The sequence below is a fragment of the Triticum urartu genome, chromosome 3A (genome assembly GCF_056163025.1).
Source record: "Triticum urartu cultivar PI428250 chromosome 3A, HENAU_Tu73, whole genome shotgun sequence".
In the NCBI taxonomy this organism is placed as follows: domain Eukaryota; kingdom Viridiplantae; phylum Streptophyta; class Magnoliopsida; order Poales; family Poaceae; genus Triticum; species Triticum urartu.
Window position 1 is genome coordinate 49,955,306 of NC_141875.1, and position 25,473 is coordinate 49,980,778.

General features: G+C 39.8%; 1 pseudogene across 1 annotated transcript; it reads right to left on the reverse strand.

Annotated features, from left to right (window-relative positions):
• Positions 1-1,581: 1,581 nt before the first annotated feature.
• Positions 1,582-8,939, reverse strand: LOC125542691 (uncharacterized; annotated as a pseudogene). Its single transcript, XR_015618093.1, has 15 exons — positions 8,656-8,939; positions 6,370-6,450; positions 6,124-6,270; positions 5,908-6,035; positions 5,520-5,795; positions 4,971-5,110; positions 3,834-3,922; positions 3,471-3,548; positions 3,330-3,395; positions 3,191-3,256; positions 2,968-3,087; positions 2,751-2,878; positions 2,389-2,664; positions 2,131-2,261; positions 1,582-2,030 (listed from the first exon to the last, which is right to left on the reverse strand). The product of XR_015618093.1 is annotated as an uncharacterized LOC125542691 (transcript).
• Between the last annotated feature and the right edge of the window lie 16,534 nt (positions 8,940-25,473).

Genomic DNA, 25,473 nt, shown 5'->3' on the forward strand with positions numbered 1-25,473 from the left:
TGAGACTCGAGCGTAGTCTCGTACTGGATTGATACCTTGGTTCTCAAAAACTAAGGGAAATACTTACGCTACTTTACTGCATCACCATTTTCTCTTTAAGGAAAAACCAACGCAGTGCTTAAGAGGTAGCAATCAACAAGCAACTATGTCTTTTAAAATATTAACACTAAATTAAGTCATCCCTGGCCCATCATGCTCATTCATTGATCCATTCATGAAACACACTCAAATATTAACTACATCCAATGCACAAGTATGAACATAATGTTCCCTAGTTGGTGCTTTATAAGAGAAGACGGGGACTCAAATAAAAAATAGAAATTGCATAAAGTAAATAGATAGGCCCTTTGCAGAGGGAAGCAGAAATTTGTAGAGGTGCCAGAGTTTAAAGTGAAATTTTTTGAGAGATAAAACATTTTGAGAGGCATGCTTTTGCTGTCAACGAAAACGATCGAATAGTTCCCAATACTTTTCATGCTAGATACATCATAGACGGTTCTCAAACATAAAATAAAATTTATTCATGTTTTCACCATTCTTTCACAATCCATGGCTAGCTGTATCCACGGGGACCACGGGTGCCTTCCATATCAACACTTTCTAAGGAATTTATTATTTGACAACATAAAGTAAATTTCTTTTTCATTTCAGGACTGGGCATCCCTATTGCCGTCATACTCTCGTACAATGACAAGTGAATAAACACTCATCTTAAGAATAATACATCTAGCATGGAAAAATATTGGCCACCCCCGCCGCTTCATAAGCGGTACGGACACACAAAAAGAAAATTCATTTTAAAAATTAGAGATGACAGATACAAATTTACTTAGAATGGCACAAAAATATCGCATATAGATAGGTATTGTGGACTCATATGGCAAAACTAGGTTTAAGGATTTTAGATGTATAAATAGTATTTCTATTTAGTACAAGTGAAGGCTAGCAAAAAAAAATTGAGAAGCAACCAACCAAGAAACAAAAATTCTCATTAACGAGCATTAAGCATAACTAACACCGAATAATGCATCACAAGTAGGATGTAATTGCATTGCATGACTATTGACTTTCGTGCCTGCATAAGGAATTACAAACCTTAACACCAAGTATTTGAAAAATATTGAAAAGTATTTGAAAAAAATTAATGATTATTTAAAAAAATGTTGATTATGTATATAAAGAAGTTAAACAAGTATATAAAAAATGTTGAACAAATATCTGAATAAAATGTTAATCATGTATAAAAGAATGTGGAATGAATAAAAAGAAACAAAGAAAAAACCAAAAAAATGGAAAAAAAAATCTGAGAAGAAAAGGGAAAGAAAACGGAGAAAACCTGCTCTGATCGCCCCTAGTAGGTCGCGATCCTACTACTAACCATTAACTGGAAGCAGGCTTATTGGTTAGCTATGCCTTTGCTTCCCCTCGCGACCAGGATTCAATTCAGGTCGAGCCCCATTTACATTTTTTATAATTAAAAAGACACATGATGCACAAAGGCGATAATTCTTTTGGATTTAACTTTTTTTCACCAAATGTTGATTTACTAGAAGCCGGCAACTAGTGATTTGGCTAATGGGATGCACGGTTCCACCTTATAGATTACATGTGGTTTAACACATAAAGCAACAAGAGGTCTTTGTGTAAGTGCCTTGACTAGCTGGCACAACATATACTACATGAAAGTGCCCAGTAAAGGGATTCAAATTTACAGAGCAACTCGACTGATGCTTGCTGCACATGATCAGCTTCACAAGCGACTCGGTCAGCAGGTTGACAATATAGGCATGGCAATAAAATTCACATTAGTCATAGCGAAATTCTTGTTCAAGAAATTCCAGCAAGTCTGTTCCTTCCTTCCGTTCATGCCACACCGGATAGCACCAATATGGCTTAGGCACAGGCCATCTGTTATGATGAAATCATAAGTAAGTCCATGAATAGTGCATATCTGAATCAAGGTCTTGTTGAATGCATAATAATATTTTAAAAACCTGTTTGGTGCGGGAACTTTGGTAAAATCAGCAGTCCTACACATAAACCAAAAGGTATAGTTTTAACCAGTTAATATGTAAGACAAGAGGCGAAATTTATTGATGATGATGATGATGATGATGATAGAAAACATACCCTTTTGCATCAAAATTCCCCAAGAGTTTCACAATTGTATCCCGTGGCATGTAGGGAGTTTCTTCCAAGCCATAGAAGTTCATGCCAATAAAGTTCCCATCAGAATCAATAAGAGGGCCCCCAATCCCAGCCTAGCACAAGACAAAAGTAACCAGTAGAAAGAACATGATGCTTGTAAGTTACACAGATATGTTGATTGATTAAACTACACATACTTCCACCAAACAAATAAATGTAGTAGAAACTAACAAACCATACCTTAGTGATTTGACAAGTGGAGATCCTAAGATCTTTGCAATCGAGTTTACTTTCTTTGTTGATCACTATCCCACTTGCTGCCATTAATTTGCCTGATTCATAGACACGCCCTATAGCTAATACCGGCGAGTGAGTGACAGTTTCAACCTTATTGTTGATAATTGCTGTCCGAGTACAGCGAAGTTTTTCGATGATGATGACAGCGACATTATAATGCAGATCGTAATGTTGCAAAATCCCTGTGACATGTCGTTTATCTGGAAGGTGCACTTCAATCTGCAATAATGATATGGTGCAAGTAAAGCAGTATTCAAATGAAAGAATAAAAAGGGTATTTAAATAATTATTAGCAGAATAACAACCTTTAAGTTATCAGCAACCTTGCTTTCATCGTCATTACTTCTAACCAAACTTCCTGAGGTTAGAACTCTTGTGGTGAACCCATTGCTGTCTATGAATACACCTGTGCAAGCAAAAAGTCTCGCTTCTCCTACGGAAGTAATAATTAAGATCATCAGTTAGTGATGAAACAGAAGAAAAATACACCACAAGTAATAAGCTTGTAACCAATATGATTACCACTGAATGAAGCGAGTGCTACAACAACTCAGGACATATTTGAAGCTGCTCTTTCTGAGAGTTTGTTCCAGATATCTTCACTAAACTCCTCCTCAAAACTATAACGCAGACGCTTGCCATCTAGTTACAGAAACATGGCATAATAGTTTAAGGGAGGGCTGAAAAGAGTAGTCAAATGTGCAATCAAATAAAGTAATCACCAAAAGGAAACGAAATAACTCACTGTCCTCCAAAACTGGTAAGGGGTAACCACGGGACCTAAACTTATCTCTTCTAGCATCCAAAGATACTGCACAACATGGTAAAGTGATTGACGACCAATGTATGAATAATTATGAAGGAAACTGAAAGCAATGACTCACCAAGACCCCAGTCATATGGCCACCGGCGAATAGAAGGCAGACTCTCTAGTAATGTATCCTCAAGTCCTAGTGTCAAAGGGTGAAGCAATTAGTGACGATGCGTGAGCAATAATCAACATGTAACATTAAAAGTGACCCAACCTGAATTAAGTTCTGGGTCACATATAGTACATATGGTAGGTTTCTGGTTTTTATTTTTCATCTCCTGCCTTGAGCTGCCTAAAATGGAAAAGATGAAACAAGGAATAAGCATAACTTGGAACACCAAAAAGAACTATCAGTTCAGGTGTGTATTCTCACATAGCATATCCATATACTTAGTATGAACTAATTAGCACAGACAATAATATGATAGTATCATAATAAAGACAAGCTTAAAACTAAAGATGTGTACTGCTGGCATGGATTATACAGATGATCATAAAAAGTTAACATTGATGACGATGGATTGGCTGATGGTGCATAATTTTAACTGTCTTTAAGGAGCGAGTTTTTTTCCCTTACCTTCTAAATCGGACTTGTGAGATTCAGGAGACATTTGTGCCTTGCTTGCGCCTCTTTCAGTTTTACTACCTCTTTTCTTACTTGTGTCCCTGCAGCAAAATATGATATACTCATGAGTAAATCCACAAGAGTAAAACATAATTTTAACTGTCTTTAAGGAGTGAGTTTGTTTTCGGACGGAGGGAGTAGATAATAGGCATGCATCACTATCAAAAATATATAAATCTGAAGTGTTAAGCAGTGGCAGGATGGGGAAAAATAGGGATAGAACCCAGATGGTACTAAATATTTCAACAACAGAGAAAATGTTGAAAATACTATATCAATACTGAAGGAACCTTGACTACTTTCCATTTAAATAAGTATAATAGGTTCAACATGGACACCAGATTCCTAATCAAGTACATGGCAACTGTATGATGGGCCTGACAGGACAGGTGATATGGATGCAAGTGTTAAGGTAACTCTGCTACTTGTTCAGCTATACATGGAGCAAACGACCAATTTGTTATAAAGGCAGATGCTCTCAAGTGAAGATCACCTACCAAATGCCATTATAAGCTACAAAAGCATCAAAACAGCTAATAAGCCATCATATTAGCACACACACACATACATTTCAAAATTGTTTGGCATTTAACATGGTTTCTAGTACAGCCATGTATGAAGTAAAAAAAAAATCCACATCGGCTATTGATGTGCAATATTATTGTCAAGTACTTCACTTCCTATGTTTCTTGATGTGTGGTCAGCTCCCTGGAAATTCCAGCATGAACAATAAGTTCACAGCAAGGAGCCAAGATGCTCTAAGGTTATCAAGAAATTGCTTTGGTTAGACTACACCTGTTGTTATCCAGCATAGAATGCGACTAGAGGTGATGCTTATAGTAAATTAGCCTAAGAGTGTATGATACAAATTTATCTGCGGCATAAAGAGCAAGAGACCACTATTATACCACGTGCAATCTAGATTGAACTTTCCATCATTTTCATTTTTCCTAAACATGTACATTCCAAGTGAATACAAACTAGTAAGCTCGAATAGGGAAAGATAAAGAGGGGCAGAACAGTGGACAAAGAAGCATATATATTTAAGCCAATCAGAGATTCTGTGTCTCATGAGTATAGAAGACATACCAGCACGGGGATGTTCTCCTAAAATGGATCAGAAGCTCAAGAATTTTATTCCTTGGTAGGAACGGAGTCTCTTCCTTAGAATAAAAGTTCATCCCGACAAAGTCACCGTTAAAATCAACAAGGGGCCCTCCAACTCCAGTCTAGCAAAAGAATAAAGTGCCGCTCAGGTAAGCACACAAATTTAGTGATGCTGGACAAGATTTGCATAACCGAAAAAAGGCATACATTTAGTGCCCCAAAAGATATACTCCCTCCGTCCCAAAATAAGTGACTCAAGTTTGTACGGAGGGAGTAGTTCAATGCATATAGTGGTAGCCACTAACAGTGGCGGAGCTTGAAGCCCAGTCCTGGGCGGGCCAAACAGAACAAAATAAGCAGTGGTCTCATGTTCTAAGGCCCCACAAGTATATGTATACTGTATTAATTTCCAGATGTTGGGCGGGCCACAGCAATGGCTGGCCCCAATGTAGCTCCACCACTGGCCACTGATAGCATGATATTATTAATTTATTTCATGCAGAAAAGTAAAGAGAGAAATCAACGGTGCACCATAGTAATTTCACATGTGGAGATCGCAAGCTCCTCGCGGTAAATTCTCTTCCCATTGTCAGTCAACATCCCAGTTGTGGCCATTAATTTGCCTGAGTCGAAGCAACGCCCAACAGCAACTACTTCACTATGAGACTCAAATTGCCGCTGATGATCTACAAATGCTGCGCGAAAAACATGGAAGGGCGCGATGCTGATAACAGCAACATTGTATTTTAAGTCATAGTATTCCAACCATCCCATTGAAAGATGATTATTTGGAAGGCGCACTTCAATCTGCAATAATAATAAAGCACCACAAAATGAATACACATCAGTTTGCAGAATGATTACCATCATCACAAATCAGCAAGAAACAAACAAAGCACAGAAAATTGGCAGTACCAACCATCATGTCTTGAAAGATCTTGCTATCATCATCAATAGATCTAAGCAAACTTAACGAAGTCAAGAAACTTGTAATAGTTGAATTGCTCTCAATAATTATGCCCGTGCACGCAAAATAAACCGACTTTGCTGCACAAGATTGTAATTTCAAATTTTCAATGACAAGCAACTAATGATCAGGTACAGATTTGCAATTAAAGCTAACTTGTATAATCACCGTTATCTTTATGGAATGAAGCAAGCGACACAACACTGTCATCTATGTGTGCTGCGACTTCTTCACTGAGTAGCCTCCAGACACCTTCACCAGAATCACTTGAGGTGCCGAATTCCTCTTCGAGAGGATTGACTCGAATCATATTTTCTAATTCAGGAAGCATTATTAAACACAGCTCTGTTCGAGTGCTATAGTACAAATCATACTTGCAGAAAAGAAAGTAGCAAAATTAAAATCAATCCTCACCGCTACTTATGCGCATTTTTTTGCGTCTTCTATTCGAGCTTCCAGGTTGAACATCCCCTCGCTGGATCTGCATCTTTCTACCTAGAGAAGAAAGAAGAAATTAAGATATTTAGTCATCATTAGCAGTACATGGGAGGAGTCCGTAAAGAGGGATCTTAAGGACTGTAGAGATCGGGGTAGACCGAACTTGACATGGAGGAGTCCGTAAAGAGGGATCTGAAGGACTGGAGTATCACCAGAGAACTAGCCATGGACAGGGTTGCGTGGAAGCTTGCTATCCATGTGCCAGAACCATGAGTTGGTTGCGAGATCTTATGGGTTTCACCTCTAGCCTACCCCAGCTTGTTTGGACTAAAGGCTTTGTTGTTGTTGTTGTTGTTGTTGTTGTAGTCATCATTAGCAGTACAAACACTATAGAAGTTGGTAGACTAGCTTGTTGAATGTGGATACGTTCAGACAGGGCAACCCGCCCAAGGCCTCTTATATAGAAGCTAGTCAGTGGTGAGCCGGACGACGGCGAGACAGGAACGAGGTCGAGACAGGAGGCGCCGACACGGGATAGACGGGTCCAGCAACGTAGGTCAGCTGGGTAGGAGCTCAATAGACGTGGTCGGCGGCAGAAGTGATCAGGGGCAGGGGCGGGGAGAGGAACGGTGGCGAGGGTGAAACCTAGTCGCATGGGAGAGAGAGCCGCAACGGATCGAGACAGGTCAGGCTGCAGGTGGGACTGAAACTGGGCGTCCCACCACAGCCCACTTAGTCCGACCAAAGTTTGGTGGGTGATAAGTGATAACTAACAACCCAGTAAAACTTGGGTGGATTAGCTGGGGCATAAGCGGGATTCCACTAAACAAATGTATAACTGGTTCCTTCTCACAGACTTAGAGGCCACGTAGGTGCGACCGTGATAAGCAACAAGCATCCACACTGCAGTAAATATGATACAATGCTTGGCTGCTACATGGTACAAGCAAATATGATACACTAGTAAATATGATACACTGGTACAATGCTAGGCTGCTACATGGTACAAGCAACAAGCATCCACATTGTAGTAAATATGATAGATCTAAACATAGTTCAATGTGAAATGAGATAAAATATGCTGCCGACGACCTTGGGGTCGGGGTAGGTGCTGGCGGCAATCACGTCCTAGTGAAGTAAAGAGTGACAGGTTTTCAAAACTGTAACAAGCATCTGCAAAAGAAGAACTATATGTAGAACAAGCATCTGCATTGGGTTTCGATGAAATTAAGGACCTCACAGAAAATACCTTACTTTGTGGCTTTGTTCTTTCTTTGCTTAAGTGCTTAGTGCGTGTACAGAGCGTTCGGCAACAATAACAGTACCTCATTCTTGTCACAAAGGTGCAGGCCACCACAAAACATTATCTGATGTACAAATTGTGACACGGAATTTATACTAGTTCTCTACATTTTGCAGGCCCAAACAGTTTTCAGAGCTCTTCATGCTTTAGAGATAACTTCAGATTATTTATGATATTATGCAGGACCATTAGATAAAGGTAGACACAATATTAATTCCAGATAGCGTAGTAATATGTTTGCATTGTTGCAGACATTCAGTCAACTGTGTTACTTTGATTTTATTTTAAGTGTAACTGGACTACATTCGGCTCCTTTGACTATCATTGGCATGCCCAGATTTCCTTGTTGAGGGCTTTTTATTGGTAAGACGTAATCTCACTTGTGCCATCGCTTTAGAAACAGTAAATGTCTTCACAAGAGTAACAGAGATTATGAATTAGATTCGTCAATTTAACTCCACTTCCATTGATTCCAACTGTTTTTGTGTCCTTATAATCCCCTATATATTGTACCTAAATATGCAGGACAGGCAACTTGAATAGATTGAACAGCGAGTTGCTACGCCTAAACATCGTAAATGAACTAACTTTGACTTGCTATTGTAAAACAGAAGTTAAGGCAAACACGTAAAAGAAATAAATGAGAATTCCATAGTCTTGTAACTAGAAAATGGCTTAGGTTTCAAGCACGATGCAACAAATCTGAATCCTTTCTTGCCGTGTTGTACTTATTCCATTTTCTACTTCCTAAAGTGGCTTGGGTTCAAGCACGATTCAACAAATCAGATTCAGTTTCTCGCATCTGTTGCTAGCTCTCGTCCCACATCACATCTGAATCCTTTCATGTACAGAGACTAACAATCAATCATGGCAAGGATCTGAATCCTTTGGCTAACAAGTTGAACAAAATAGAGAAAGAATGGATGGAGGGGAAGAGGACGATGGAGGGGAGGTCATACCTGTAGAGGCGGAGCTCAGGTCGGCGGGGCTGGCACGAATCGGTCCGGTGAGCTGCGCGCTGCTCAGGGGCGGCGAATGATCCAGCGAGCCGCGTGGTGCTCAGGGGCGGCGAACGGCGAGGGAGAAAAGGGGCGGCGAACGAAGAGGGAGAAGAGCGGCGGCCGGAAGAGCAGCGCGCCGCCGGCGGGCAGGCCGGAGGGGCGGCGGCTCAAACCCTATCCCCGCGAGAGCTCGGAGCCGTCGATGGTTTGTCTTTTCTTTTTCGGGAAGACCGTGTACACGAGGATGCACTGCGGTAAGGTGATTAAGGGCCAATGTTTTGGGCGGCTTAAAAAGGCAAATTTGATAATTTGCCACCCCTTACCTCCCCTTTTCATAATTTGCCCTCCCTGAGAATGACAGGTGAGGCTCGGGCCCGCCCGTCATTAAAACAATGGGTGGCAAATTGTGAAAGGGGAAGTAAGGGTGGCAAATTATCAAATCGCCCGCTTAAAAATTAAGTTGTCTCTCCCCAGTTTAAGTCGTCCTCTGAATTTATTGAGACTTTTTTAATTAGTTATTTCATAACTAGCTTAGAAATCTCGATGAGAAAAAAAGACAGCTTATGAAAGAAAATTGAACAGGAGCGACTTATTTTTTAAACTGAAAAAAGAATTGATTCTAAGCGAGATTAAGTGGGATGGGCTGAGGCAGTACCCCTCCCTCCCTTTTTTCTTTGTTCTTAGAAATACTCCAGCCTAAGAGACAGGGGAGATGCCGAAATCACTAGAAGTATTCTTTGTAAAGATCACTTTCATCTCTTCAGGTTGCGATAAGTGACACGCATGCAGTGTGCCACTTGCCGCAACATGTGAGTTTTATTTTTCTATATCCATTCGGAAAAAACCATGAGTCCAAATCTATAATCATTTTCACCATTGGATTTCTAGTGTCGAGATCTTCAAAACTAGATCCCATATTGATAGGTTTCAACGAGTTAAATGTATATATCCCGAGTATTTAACGAAAAACTACCACAATTCGTGGAACCGTGCCTATAAATTACCACTTTACAAATTTGTGCCGAAAACTGTCATTTTCTCGCTAATCCTTGACTAAAAACTACCAAGTCGAAAAAAACGTGATTTGGCTCTTTTAAACACGTTTCTGATTAGTTGGGCCCACACATAAACGGGCTGAAAAAGCAATCGGCTCCATAGTTTTTTTTTCAAAAAAGCAATCCAGTTCTGTAGTTGGTTGTGGTTGTGGCCGCTCCCGGCCATGGCTGCGGCCAGCCATGGCCGCCCGTGGCGGAGGCAGCCGTGAGCGGTGGCCGACTCCGAGCTGTGGCCGGTTGCCGTGGGCCTTGCCGCACGCTGGCCGACCTCCCATGCGGCCTCAGGCGAGCTGTGGCCTTGCCGCACGCTGATGTCTACTACACAGCCTTCTTCTTGTAGACGTTATTGGATCTCCGAGTGCAGAGGTTTGTAGGACAGTAGCAAATTTCCCTCAAGTGGATGACCTAAGGTTTATCAATCCGTGGGAGGCGTAGGATGAAGATGGTCTCTCTGAAGCAACCCTATAACCAAATAACAAAGAGTCTCTTGTGTCCCCAACACACCCAATACAATGGTGAATTGTATAGGTGCACTAGTTCGGCGAAGAGATGGTGATACAAGTGTAATATGGATGGTAGATATAGGTTTTTGTAATTTGAAAATATAAAAACAGTAAGGTAGCAAGTGGTAAAAGTGAGCATAAACGGTATTGCAATGCTTCGAAACAAGGCCTAGGATTCATACTTTCACTAGTGCAAGTTCTCTCAACAATAATAACATAATTGAATCATATAACAATCCCTCAACATCCAACAAAGAGTCACTCCAAAGTCACTAATAGCGGAGAACAAATGAAGAGATTATTGTAGGATACGAAACCACCTCAAAGTTATCTTTTCTGATCGATCTATTCAAGAGTCCGTAGTAAAATAACACGAAGCTATTCTTTCCGTTCGATCTATCCTAGAATTCATACTAGAATAACACCTTAAGACACAAATCAACCAAAACCCTAATGTCACCTAGATACTCCAATGTCACCTCAAGTATCTGTGGGTATGATTATACGATATGCATCACACAATCTCAAATTCATCTATTCAACCAACACAGAGAACTTCAAAAAGTGCCCCAAAGTTTCCACCGGAGAGTCAAGACGAAAACATGTGCCAACCCCTATGCATAAGTTCACAAGGTCACTGAACCCGCAAGTTGATCACCAAAACATACATCAAGTAGATCACGTGAATATCCCATTGTCACCACAGATAAGCACATGCAAGACATACATGATACATCAAGTGTTCTCAAATACTTAAAGACTCAATCCGATAAGATAACTTCAAAGGGAAAACTCAATCTGTTACAAGAGAGTAGAGGGGAAGAAACATCATAAGATCCAACTATAATAGCAAAGCTCGCGATACATCAAGATCGTGCCGCATCAAGAATACGAGAGAGAGATCAAACACATAGCTACTGGTACATACCCTCATCCCCGAGGGTGAACTACTCCCTCGTTGTCATGGAGAGCGTCGAGATGATGAAGATGGCCACCGGTGATGGATCCCCCCTCCGGCAGGGTGCCGGAACAGGGTCCCGATTGGTTTTTGGTGGCGAACTCCCGATCTAGATTTCTTTCTGGGGGTTTGTGTATTTATAGGAATTTTTGGTGTCGGTCTCACGTCAGGGGGGTCTCCGAGTCGTCCACGAGGCAGGGGGGTGCGCCCAGGGGGGTAGGGCACGCCCTCCACCCTCGTGGACGGCTCGGGACTCTTCTGTCCCAACTCTTTTACTCCGGGGGCTTCTTTTGGTCCATAAAAAATCGTCAAAAATTGGCACGTCAATTGGACTTCGTTTGGTATTCCTTTTCTGTAAAACTCAAAAACAAGGAAAAAACAGAAACTGGCACTGGCACTGGGCTCTAGGTTAATAGGCTAATCCCAAAAATCATATAAAATAGCATATAAAACATCCAAGATGGATAATATAATAGCATGAATACTTCATAAATTATAGATACGTTGGAGACGTATCAGCATCCCCAAGCTTAATTTCTGCTCGTCCTCGAGTAGGTAAATGATAAAAGAAATAATTTATGAAGTGTAAATGCTAGCAGGTGCATAAGTTTGATCAATGATAATTTCAATCACCTTTTCTAGCATCATTATATGTCATAACAGTAGCTCATCTCATAAAACTTCTCATGATCAAGTAACAAGCTATTCACATGTTAAATCATATACCATAAACTTTCTTGAAAACTAACAAACTATGTTATCAGTCATCAAACAATTGCAATTCATCTTATTTTCAGGAAGGGTCTATGTAAGAGCTTTGATTTAGCAAATCCCACATACTCAACCATCATATAGTCTTCCATGATTGCTACCACTCAAAGCATATTTTAGAACAAATGGCACCCATCGAACACAGAGAGAGATAGGGGCTTAATGTTTCGCCTCCCAACTTACTTATCATACAGATAATTGTCAACAATAATAATTCATGATCAAATATATTTGAATGTTCATATATGCTTAGATCTTTCCCCATCACATGATGCTTGTCAACTAAAAAGTAGGTTGGAATGAGAAGGAATACTACTGAATCTTGCATAAAAGTAAAAGATAGGCCCTTCGCAGAGGGAAGTAGGGATTTGTAGAGGTGCCAAAGCTCGAAGCTTTAAAACGGAGATGAAAATAATTTTGAGAGGTATGCTTTCATTGTCAACATAACGACCAAAAGTTTTCAATATCTTCCATACTAGATACATTATAGGCGGTTCCCAAATAGAAAGGTAAAGATTTTACTTCCCCTCCACCAACAATCACACTCCATGGCTTGTCCGAAACAACGGGTGCCATCCAACTATCAACAATCCTGGGGGAGTTTTGTTTAAATTATTTGCGATTTTGTTTTTGATCTTTTGATCATAGGACTGGGCATCCCAGTTACCAGCCATTTTCTCATGAATGATGAGCGGAGTCCACTCATCATGAGAATAACCCACCTAGCATGGAAGATACGGACAGCCCCTAGTCGCTACATGAGCAATTCGGGGATACAAAACAGGTTATTATTTGAAGGTTTAGAGTTTGGCATATGCAAATTTACTTGGAACGGTAGGTAAATACCGCATAAAGGTAGATATGGTGGACACTCATGGAAGAAACTTGGTTTAAGGAATTTGGATTTACAAGCAGTATTCCCGCTTAGTACAGATATTTTGGCTAGCAAAGGATTCTAAATAGCAAGCACCACATGTTAGAGGATCCATAACAATATAACTTCTATACAAATATACCCAAGCATAACTCATTATGTTGTCTTCCTTATCCAACTTCAACTAATTTGCTCAGGTTTGAAAATAATCAATGGGGCTCACAATCATAGAAGATGTCCAAGATAGTATATTTATATGTGAAATCTCTCTTTCTTCAATATTCTTTCATGAATTGTTCAAGTGACCAATACAATGTTTGCTAACCTTCAATAAATTTACCACCTCTACTTCTTATATGTGAAGTCATTACTCCCCATGGGATAAGCATATGAAACACATATAATTTCAAATTTATGATATTCAATTCATTCAACCATTTACTCATAGGATATAAGTGAAGCACACGAGTAAATGACAAACTACTCCAAAAAGATATAAGTGAAGATCAATGAGTAGTTAAATAATTATGTAGCTATGTGAAGACTCTCTCTCATTTAAGAATTTCAGATCTTGGGTATTATTCAAACAGCAAGCAAAACAAAATAAAATGACATTGTAAGGATAGCACAACTCATGTGAAGAAGCAAAAACTTAGGCTCAACCGAGGCTAACCGATAATTGTTGATGAAGAAAGGTGGGATGCCTACCGGGGCATCCCCAAACTTAGATGCTTGAGACTTCTTTAAATATTATCTTGGGGTGCCTTGGGCATCCCCAAACTTGAGCTTTTGTGTCTCCTTAATTCCTCTCATATCACGGTTTCTTAAATCTCGAAAGCTTCATCCACACCAAACTCAATAAGAACTCGTGAGATAAGTTAGTATAAACCAATGCAAAAACCTTATCATTTTCTACTGTAACAAATCACTAAAATTATTATTCAACATTGCATACTAAATGCCTCTGCATATTTAATACCCCTATCCTCAAATAGAATCATTAAACAAGCAAACATATGCAAACAATGCAAACATAACAGCAATCTGCCAAAACAGTATAGTCTGTAAAGAATGCAAGATTCATCATACTTCCCTAACTACAAACATTATAAAATTCTACCACACTGTAGAAAATTTATCATAGCTTATTATGCAAAAAGTTTCAACATTTTATCATATTCTGGCTTTTCCAGGGAATTTTTACAACAGCGATAAATTTTCTGCTTTGAAACGGCAACATGTATACTTGCAAAATAAGCATGGTAAAGGCTATCCTTGATATTTTTATTGAAAATATAGATGCAAAACATTATTTTAAATAACATCAAGCAAATACTAACAAAATAAAATGACGCTCCAAGCAAAACACATATGATGTGGTGAATAAAAATATAGCTCAAAGTAAAGTTACCGATGAACGAAGACGAAAGAGGGGATGCCATCCGGGGCATCCCCAAGCTTAGGCTCTTTGTTGTCCTTGAATATTACCTTGGGGTGCCTTGGGCATCCCCAAGCTTAGGCTCTTGCCACTCCTTATTCCATAGCCCATCGGATTTTTACCCAAAACTTGAAAACTTCACAACACAAAACTCAACAGAAAACTCGTAAGCTTCGTTAGTATAAAAAAATAAATCACCACTTTTGCTACTGTTGGGAACTCATTTTAAATTCATATTGGTATAATATCTACTGTATTCTAGCTTCTCTATGGTTCATACCCTCCGATACTACTCATAGATTCATCAAAATAAGCAAACAATACATAGAAAACAGAATCTGTCAAAAACAGAACAGTCTGTAGTAATCTGTAACTCTCGAATACTTATGTAACTCCAAAAATCCTACCCAATTAGGAAAACCTGAGAAACTTGTGCACCAATCCAGAGTAAAAAGGATCAGATCAAAATCACGTTTCTGTGAATTATTAAATACCAATTCACTGGGCGCAAAAGTTTCTGATTTTCAGTAGGATCAACACAACTATCACCGTAAGCTATCCTAAAGGTTTTACTTGAAACTTTATTGAAACAAAATCTATAAAACATGATTACTACAGTCGCATAATCATGTGAACACACAAAAACAGTAGGGGTAAATATTTGGTTGTCTCCCAACAAGCACTTTTCTTTAATGCCTTTCTAGCTAGGCATGATGATGACAATGATGCTCACATAAAAGATAAGAATTGAAACATAACGGGAGCATGTAACATCCCCAATTTTCAATTTGGAATGTTATACATAGATCATTCATGCATGGCATATTTTATTGCATATTCATTTCGCGATCCTCGAAATTCTAAGCAACTCAAGGACCCTCGGAGAGAGTTGGGGATTTCACTGTTTTCATATTTGAATTTTATCAAATATCGAAACAAGGATTATTTGTTTTAATTATTTTTCTCTTCGAAATATTTCATATTAAAATATATGAGAGGAGATAATATGACTTCTCCAAAATAAATGAAATATTTCAGGAAAAATATTAAAATCAAATATTTGATTTTACTCGGATTTTATTGCTATTTTATTTGCATAGGAAAAATATGCATTTTTCAAAATTGCATTTTAGGGCCAAGAAAATGTTCACTTTGTTCTAAATATTTCATTTAGACGGTGAAAATTTGTTTTGGTTTTAGATTTTTATTTATTTTTTCTAGGATTTATTTTCGGTGGAACGTTATTTAAAAAAAACTTCAGCGCTCGACTGGGCCGAAGCCCAGCCGAGCCAGGCTGGCCCAACCCCGCGCCACCGCCTCCCCGTGCCCGAGTCTGGCCAGGACACGGCAGCTGCCGCCGTCGCCGCCCGGGACTCCTCCCGCCCCCTTCCCCAAGCCAACCCCGCCCCTCCCCTCTTAAATACCCAGTCGCCGCCGCCCCAAACCTCCACCACCGCCACCGCAGGCAGCAGCAGTAGCCGCCGCCGCCTGCCGCACCTCGCCTCGCCATGCGCCGCCGCCTGCCGCGCCGCACCACCTCGCCGTCGCCGCCACCCCGCAGCCCCACCTCGCGCCGCCGGAGCCGCCGCCCCACCGTCGGAGCCGCCGCCCCGCCGTCGGAGCCGCCGCCGCCAAGCCAATCTGATCTGGAGCCGCTCGGTTTTTTTAAAACCCTAGTTCGGTTTCTTCGGTTCGCCGGTTTTCTCGGTTTAGTTTATTTTGTGGACATTCGTCCGTACATTCTTTTTAACGAACGATTTTCGCCCGTTAGTCACAGACAACGAACGTTCGTTTGTTAGCCTGTTTGTTCGTTTTTCTTTTTCTCAGATTTTTCATGATTATTTTCGATCGCGATTTCTGATCCAATTTTTGTTTTAGTTTATCTTTTCGCTCTTTTATCGGAATCAGGCGATTCAAGCGCCCAGATCTTTGTCTTGAAACCCTCTTTCTGTTTAACCAACTTGAACAAGATTTTGGTACTGTAAAATTTGACTTTAGTCCAGATTAGCAATCGAATCTTGTTTCTTTCGCAGTTTTAGTTTCGTTGCTTCGTTTGATTTGATTCTTTTTGCTAACCGGAGTTCTTAAGTTGAGCTTTCTGGTTAGATCTTCTTATTTGAGTTTTACCCGTGCATTTTGCTTGATTGCTTATGTATGCTATTGTTTGTTTGCGATAGAATTCCTGGAGTGCGAAGCGTGCTACTACGAGTCCCTAGGTTTTGCGAATCGTCAGCAAGGCAACACATTGATCATACTCTTTTCATACCCAGTTTTTATGCATTAGCTCCAATCCTCAAACACTGCATGATTAGGATGTGATTAACTTGTGGGTATTGGGAAGTAGTTGATGAGGTAGAACCTATTGCCCTATTATTATCAAACCCTTGGGAGTTACTTCTACGTATCGCTTATATTATTGTTATGCTATGCTCATAGACGTGGTTTGGGTTTGAGTGTATCCATGACAGATGAGAGATTGTTAATTAATGGTTCAACTTAAGGTGGCAACTTTAATACACATCTGGGTGGATTTCTTGTCGGGCACCTGGAGAATCCAGTGTTGTCCTAGGATATCCCGGAGTACCCGTGTGATAGTCCTAAGGTCCGCCACCCAGGCTCAAAGGGAACTGAGATATTTCACGCTAGAAACTTCCGTGTGCAGCCACAAGCTATTATGGGCTCTAGCGTAGTTGAGTAAGTTGCATGACCTCTTCCAGTGGTAGGCTAGCAAATGTAGAGGGATGTAGGTTGGTACTGTCTACCCAGGGTTAGAGTTAATGTTTCTGAAAGACTGTGTCTCGGTCATCCTTTTCTCAAACATCATGTAGTGCGAGAAATCCAACAGAGGCGATCGAGTCTTGTGGGGAAAAGTGCGCAAACCTCTGCAGAGTGTACAATCTAATCGTGGTTAACCGTGTCCCCGGTTATGGACAATTTTGAGTATCTAGTACTTGGATTATCATACGTATCTCATCACTCTAATCTAATATTGTTGGGTTGATAATTAATTTAATTGGGATTGAGTTGGAGGAACCTTCTCAATGATGTTTCAACCACCATGATAGTTAAAATAAAACTTATTCCTTTGTTGTAGGGAAAAATTGGCTTTTCGCAAAACTATAACCATAGAGCCTTTCCACCAGCCAAATATGCATATAGTGATAGCATTATTCTGTTCTTGCTCTACTGTGTTACATTGCCAGCATATTCCATGTGCTGACCCGTTTTCGGGCTGCAACGTATTGTGTTGCAGACTTTTCAGACGAGGAGTAAGGTTCGTTAGGTCGTTGCCATGCAGCTCAGCTATGCCGTTGGAGTTGATGGACTCACTTTATCTTCCAAGCCTTCTGTTGTTATCGTATTAGATGGCCTTATGCCATATTTATTATAATAAGTTCTCTTCTGAGACATTCGATGTAATAAGTGTGTGATTGCTACTCTGTTATAAATCCTTCGAGTACTGTGTGTGTCAGCATTACCGATCTAGGGATGACACGGAAGCACAGAGACTTCACCGTTTGAGATCAGGTCGCTATAGAGCATCATGAAGCATATGACTAGCACATTTAAGCCTAACCCACTTCCTATGCATAGGGATTTTGTGAGCAAACAACTTATGGGAATAATAATCAACTAGCATAGGAAGGCTAAACAAGCATAACTTCAAAACTTTTAACACATAGAGAGGAGACTTGATATTGTTGCAATTCCTACAAGCATATATTCCTCCCTCACAATAATTTTCAGTAGCATCATGAATAAATTCAACAATATAACCATCACATAAAGCATTCTTTTCATGATCTACAAGCATAGAAATTTTATTTCTCTCCACATAAGCAAAATTCTTCTCATTCGGAATAGTGGGAGTATCATAAGAGACTCGAGTACTATAAATTGTTTCCACATTAAAAGAGTAATATTCAGAAAAAGGATAATCATAATCATGACAAATTTTATAAATATAATCATTACTACTTTTTATAGCATAAGTGTCATCACAATAATCATCATAAATAGGAGGCATGCTATTATGATAATAAATTTGCTCATCAAAACTTGGGAGGCTAAAAATATCATCTTCATTAAACATAGCATCCCCAAGCTTGGGACAAACATTAATTGCACCAAATAAATTCTCAAACATGTCATTCTCATCAAACATAGCATCCTCAAGCTTGGACCTTTTCATATCATAAGCATAATCACTCTCATCATTAATAGTATGGATAACACCAATAGTATAGCAATTATCATCATCACAATGAGTAATATGAGCAACATCATTTGGGAGGGATACCTTTTTACCTTTGCTTCTCCGTATTTTCTTTTTCTTCTTCACATTATGTGTGGGTTTAATCCTCTTTTTGGAGCTCCTTATTAATGAGATTGGTTGAATAGAAGGCTCCTCCTCGTTACCTGATTCATCATAAGAAATAATAGGAGGATATTGGGAAGTCTCTTTCCTTTCATTAGTATTCTCTTCATCTTCTATTTGTTTTCTTGTCTTTATGTAATTGGCAATATAAGGAATTTCAATGCAATTCACCGCACAATACATAAAAATTTCTTCTAGATCAAAATCAAGAACTCTCTCAAGGGCAAATTCTGGAATATTCTTAGTTATACGTTTCATTTCTTCATAACCCAAAAGCAAACTAAGTTCATTATGATGTGCAAGGGAAATCAAATCATCACAATTTTTGGACACTATTCGATCATGAAACAATTTGCATTGGATATTTAAATGACCACGTTCATTGCAAAGTTCACAAGGATGGCTAAGAAAATTTAAATTTTCAGCACAAACATCTAGCCTTTCTTGCAACCATTTAGTTTCTAACACTGTGCGCGCCGGTCCTAAACAAATGGTTTTTAACCCCTTTCCGCGACGGCATTTGGAACCGTCTCCAAGTGAGTGTGGGCGATAGGGGGGGTCCTTCCCACACGACCCAGAAACCGTCGGGGATATGCCCTCCTGGCACACACGTTCGGTAAAATGAGGTCGTGTGCGACCGGAGCGCTCAAATACGGAAATAGGTACAGTAGAGCTAAAAAATACAATTATATGGCGAAATTGTTTCCAGTCGCAAGTACATCCCACACAGTCAGTCCAAGGAAAACGTTTCCGTTCGTATGCACATCCCACACAGTCACTCCAAGGAAAACGTTTCCGTTCACAGGTACATCACACAATTTTTCTCATTAAATCTTTTGCGTTATTGAATGTATCACACACGGTCCATAGAAGAAACTGTGTGGCAAAGGCTGTCCATCACACACAGTTTTTATGTGGTAAACGTTTGCGTAAGGTGGCCTAACGCAAACAGTTTTTAAGAGAAAGTCGTGTGTGATTGTTCATTGATCCAACATGGTTTATTGCTAGAAACTGTGTGCGTTGTCTGAGGTCATCGTCCATGGTATTATTTTAACAACTGTTTGCAATAGCAAAACCCAATTAGCAGGCAAATTCGCCATTAGCAGGCTAATTATCCGATTATTCATAATCCATTTATTAATCTAAATGACATTTCATATTAAGCACACAATATATTTCATTTCCATATTAAGGAAGCAGAATTTCATAATTGAAATACATCAAAGTACAACATGATATAGCTTCAGCACTCAGCTACCCCATTACACAACTGCACCAACAGCAAGTTCCACATGCAACATGTAGAACCTTTCGAAATTAGCATCATAGACGGTATATAGACAGATGCATCTCATCTGGAAAACTGCTGAAGCGGAAGGCGAATATTGAGCCTTCATTCATGTTGAAGGTCTTTGCAGCTTTAGACCAGTGCCTGTGGATGATTGACCGTCCGTCCTTGTCCTCTTCAGGAACACTTCAATATCGAACCGTGGGTGTTGTATGAAAACCTTCCTCGCCTCCTGATCATAGAGGTGGTTTGAGAGGTAATCATCAGTGAACTGCTTTGGAAAGGCCTGAAAACAAGGATGTGCATAAATATCTTCTCTATATTGAAAATGGGGCAAAGGAATAAAAAAAGGCAAGGTATAATAGTTAGTACCATCTTGTAGTGAACTGATGTCTTCTTCATTGTGCAGACAAAGATCTTGGTGTTTTTTGTCGCTAATTTCTTTATCCTAACAATCTTTATGAGTTTCTTGATTTGATTGATATTCATGGACAACTCATTTCCCCATATGCAAAAAGGGTCGAACAGTGGGTCAAAATCTCTGACAGCAGGACCTACATGTGCAAGACCAAATTGTTAAAAACCTAAATATTAGGATGGTTCCTGCAATTTCACAATAATGTACTATTAGACAACAGACCATGCACGTGCTAACCTCGATTATAAACCTTAGTGCTTCCCATTGTTTCCTTGCAACACATATAAGGTAGTTAGTCATCAGGTTAAGTAAGGGTTCGCATGCTATTAGTAAAATATGTTGATGAAAAATAAGCACATTGCAGATTCATCAGATTAATTCAAGCCACACGGAAAACCCATTTACCCAAACAAGCATGATTAAGAATTAGGAAATATAGCACTTGTATATGTTTCTCATGTATTAAGTGCAGCCAAATTCGATTTATTCCTCACATGCACAACAATACAAAATTCTACCCACGACAATTGGACATTGCATTGCAGAATTGAACCAAGCAGTTAACTAAACACCACAACAAATGAACCAAACATTAACTAAGCACCACATTGCACAATATAACATACTCATAATAGAAGAACAGACAATTAACCTAACAGTTAACTACAGCCAATTGTAGTAATTGTATTTGTTTTTCATGTATTTACAATAGCCAAATTTAATTTATTCCTCACATGGTATACAATAACAGAATGCACCCACAATTTTGTAAAGATAAATTTGATTTATTTCTCACACGGAAGACAATACAAAATTGCAGTATGAAGAATTCATCACATTTGCGGAATTGAACCAAACAGTTAACTGAAGACGACAACTAATTAACAAAACAGTTAATAAGTGAGCACCACACTGCAGGACATATAGAACATATATACTAGAGCAACAGATTGCATGGTAAAATTAGATAGCACAATTCACTAGAATTTGTGAAGGAAAGGCAGGAGCAGCACATGCAACGGGTAAACCGAGCATGCTTAACCGGCGTAGCTAGCAAATGGCAAGGTGCTCCTTCAAGATCTGGGGTTGGCACGAATGGCAGCCATCGCGACCTCATCTGCGCGTGCGGACGCGATTTGCTTCTCCGCTGCCAAATGCTCCTTAAGGTGCTGGCTATACTGCGTGCACCATGGCTTAGGCCGGTGCTTATTTGGTGGAGGGGTCGGTGATTTGGGTGGAAGGTGTCTCACTCGCGCCGGCGGTTGGGGCATGTGGGCTGTGGAAGGAGGAGGAGGATGGGGGTCAGGTGTGGATTACCTGCCTGGATAGAGGAGGCCGAGCAGCGTGAAGGAGGGTCGCCGACGAGGAGGGGGCGCTGCAAAGCAAGGAGTGAAGATTTCAACTTGGAAAGGAAGGCGGAAAGAGGGGAAATGTGGCTTTTGGTAGGGGGAGGGGGCGGGGAGTTAGATATTTCCACGGAAGCCAAAAAATTTGGAATTGCTTCAGCGAAAAAACTGGCGCGTGATACGTCTCCAACGTATCTATAATTTTTGATTGCTCCATGCTATATTATCTACTGTTTTAGGCAATATTGGGCTTTATTATCCACTTTTATATTATTTTTGGGACTAACCTATTAACCGGAGGCCCAGCCCAGATTTGTTGTTTTATGCCTATTTTAGTGTTTCAAGGAAAAGAAATATCAGACGGAGTCAAAACGGAACGAAATCAACTGGAGAAGTTATTTTTGGAAGGAAAGCAACCCAAGGAACTTGGAGTGCACGTCAGGGGAGATACGGGCTGTCCACGAGGGTGGGGGGCGCGCCCACCCCCCTAGGGCGTGCCCCCCTGCCTCGTGGGGCCCCCGTGGCTCCTCCGACGTACTTCTGGCTCCCATATATATCCACGTACCCTAAAACTTCCAGAACAGAGATTAGATCGGGAGTTCCGCTGCCGCAAGCCTCTGTAGCCACCAAAAGTCAATCGGGACCCTGTTCCGGCACCCTGCCGGAGGGGGGAACCCTCACCGGTGGCCATCTTCATCATCCCGGCGCTCTCCATGACGAGGAGGGAGTAGTTCACCCTCGGGGCTGAGGGTATGTACCAGTAGCTATGTGTTTGATCTCTCTCTCTCTCTCTCTCTCTCTCTCGTGTTCTTGATTTGGCACGATCTTAATGTATCGCGAGCTTTGCTATTATAGTTGGATCTTATGTTTCTTCTCCCCCTCTACTCTCTTATAGTGGATTGAGTTTTCCCTTTGAAGTTATCTTATCGGATTGAGTCTTTAAAGATTTGAGAACACTTGATGTATGTCTTGCCATGCGTATTTGTGGTGACAATGGGATATCACGTGCCACTTGATGTATATTTTGGTGACCAACTTGCGGGTTCCGCCCATGAACCTATGCATAGGGGTTGGCACACGTTTACGTCGTGATTCTCCGGTAAAAACTTTGGGCACTCTTTGAAGTACTTTGTGTTGGATTGAATAGATGAATCTGAGATTATGTGATGCATATCGTATAATCATGCCCACGGATACTTGAGGTGACATTGGAGTATCTAGGTGACATTAGGGTTTTGGTTGATTTGTGTCTTAAGGTGTTATTCTAGTACGAACTCTAGGGCTGTTTGTGACACTTATAGGAATAGCCCAACGGATTGATTGGAAAGAATAACTTTGAGGTGGTTTCGTACCCTACCATAATCTCTTCGTTTGTTCTCCGCTATTAGTGGCTTTGGAGTGACTCTTTGTTGCATGTTGAGGGATAGTTATATGATCCATCTATGTTATTATTGTTGAGAGGACTTACACTAGTGAAAGTATGAACCCTAGGCCTTGTTTCCTATCATTGCAATACCGTTTACGCTCACTTTAATTTACCACTCGCTACCTTGCTGTTTTTATATTTTCAGTTCACAAAAACCTATATCTGCCATCCATATTGCACTTGTATCACCATCTCTTCGCCGAACTAGTGCACCTATACAATTTACCGTTGTATTGGGTGTGTTGGGGACACAAGAGACTCTTTGTTATTTGGCTGCAGGGTTGCTTGAGAGAGACCATCTTCATCCTACGCTTCCTACGGATTGATAAACCTTAGGTCATCCACTTGAGGGAAATTTGCTACTGTCCTACAGACCTCTGCACTTGGAGGCCCAACAACGTCTACAAGAAGAAGGTTGTGTAGTAGACATCAAGCTATTTTCTGGCGCCGTTGCCGGGGAGGCTAGGTAAGTGAAGGTATATCTTTAGATCTTGCAACCGAATCTTTTTGTTTCTTGTTCTAGCACTAGTTAGTCTATAAAAGAAAACTACAAAAAAATGGAATTGAGTTTACCTCATACGCTTCACCTCTTTAATATCTATCATGAGTATGATGGAAAAGAAAATTGTGCCAAAGTGTTAGAAGAAGAATGCATTAGAATGTTTGGCACTAAATATTTGAATGATGAGCATTATTGCAATGTTGTTAGTATGAATTCCTTGAATATCCATGATGCTAATGATGATTGCTCTAGTCATGATGAAAATGTCTCCTATAAACATGTCAATTTTTGCGGAGTACATTGGGTTTGCAAGGACACACCAAATAGGGAAGATAGATATTGCAAGAGGCATAAGTACTTAGAAACTAAATGGTTGCAAGAAAGGCTAGATGCATGTGCTAAAAATTTATGTTTTATTAGCCATACTTGTGAACTTTGCAATGAACGTGATCATTTTAGTACCCAATGCAAATTGTTTCATGATCGTATCATGTCCAAAAATTGTGATGACTTGATTTCCCTTGCACATCATAATGAACTTAGTTTGCTCTTGGGTTATGAAGAAATGAAACGTATAACTAAGGTTATTCCAGAATTTGCCCTTGATAGAGTTCTTCATTTTGATCTAGAAGAAATTTATATGTATTGTGCGGTGAATTGTATTGAAAATCCTTACATTGCCAATTACATAAAGAAAAGAAAACAAATAGAGGATGAAGAGAATACTTATGAAAGGGAAGAGACTTCCCAATATCCTCCTATTATTTCTTATGATGAATCAGGTAACGAGGAGGAACCTTCTATTCAACCAATCTCATTAATAAGGAGCTCCAAAAAGAGGATTGAACCCACGCATGATGTGGTGAAGAAGAAGAAAAGAAAAAGGAAGAGGGGTAAAAAGGTATCTCTCCCAAATAAAGTTGCTCCTATTATTGCTATGCCTCATGAAAATGATACACTTGATGATGATCTCGTTATGCCTATTGCTTGTTGTGATGATTATGATTGGGAAGATAATGATACTTCTTATGATCTTGAAAATCTTTTTGGCACTTTCTTGGAAGAATATAATAATTGCTATACTATTGGTGCTATCCATACTATTAATGATGAGAGTGATTATGCTTATGATATGAAAAGGCCCAAGCTTGGGGAAGCTATGTTTGATAAGGATGACATATTTGAGAATATATTTGCTGCAATTAATGTTTGTCCCAAGCTTGGGGATGCTATGTTTAACGAAGATGATACTTTTAGCCTCTCAAGTTTTGATATGCAAAGATGTTATGATGATAGCATGCCTTCTACCTATGATGATTATATAGATGAAAGTGGGTTTGGAAGAGTGTCAACTTTAGGAAGTAGTGATCCCACAATATTGGAGGATGTTGGATCTTATAATATTTATGAAAGTGGATTTGGAGAGGTCATGACTTTATTTAGTGATGTATCCACTATTTCGGAAGAGGTTTCAATCGATTATGATGAGAACAAAGTTGCTACTTATGATGATTATTGTGATAAAACTTATGCTATAAAGAGTAGTGATGATTATATTTATAAAACTTGTCATGATTATGAGTACCCTTTCTCTGAACATTACTCTTTTAATGCGGAAACAATTTATTGTATTCAAGTCTCTTATGATATTCCCACTATTCTGAATGAGAAGAATTTTGCTTATGTGGTGAGTAATAAAATTTCTATGCTAGTAGATCATGAAAAGAATGTTTTAGGTGCTGGTTATATTGTTGAATTCATTCATGATGCTACTGAAAATTATTATGAGGGAGGAACAATTGCTTGTAGGAATAGCAAT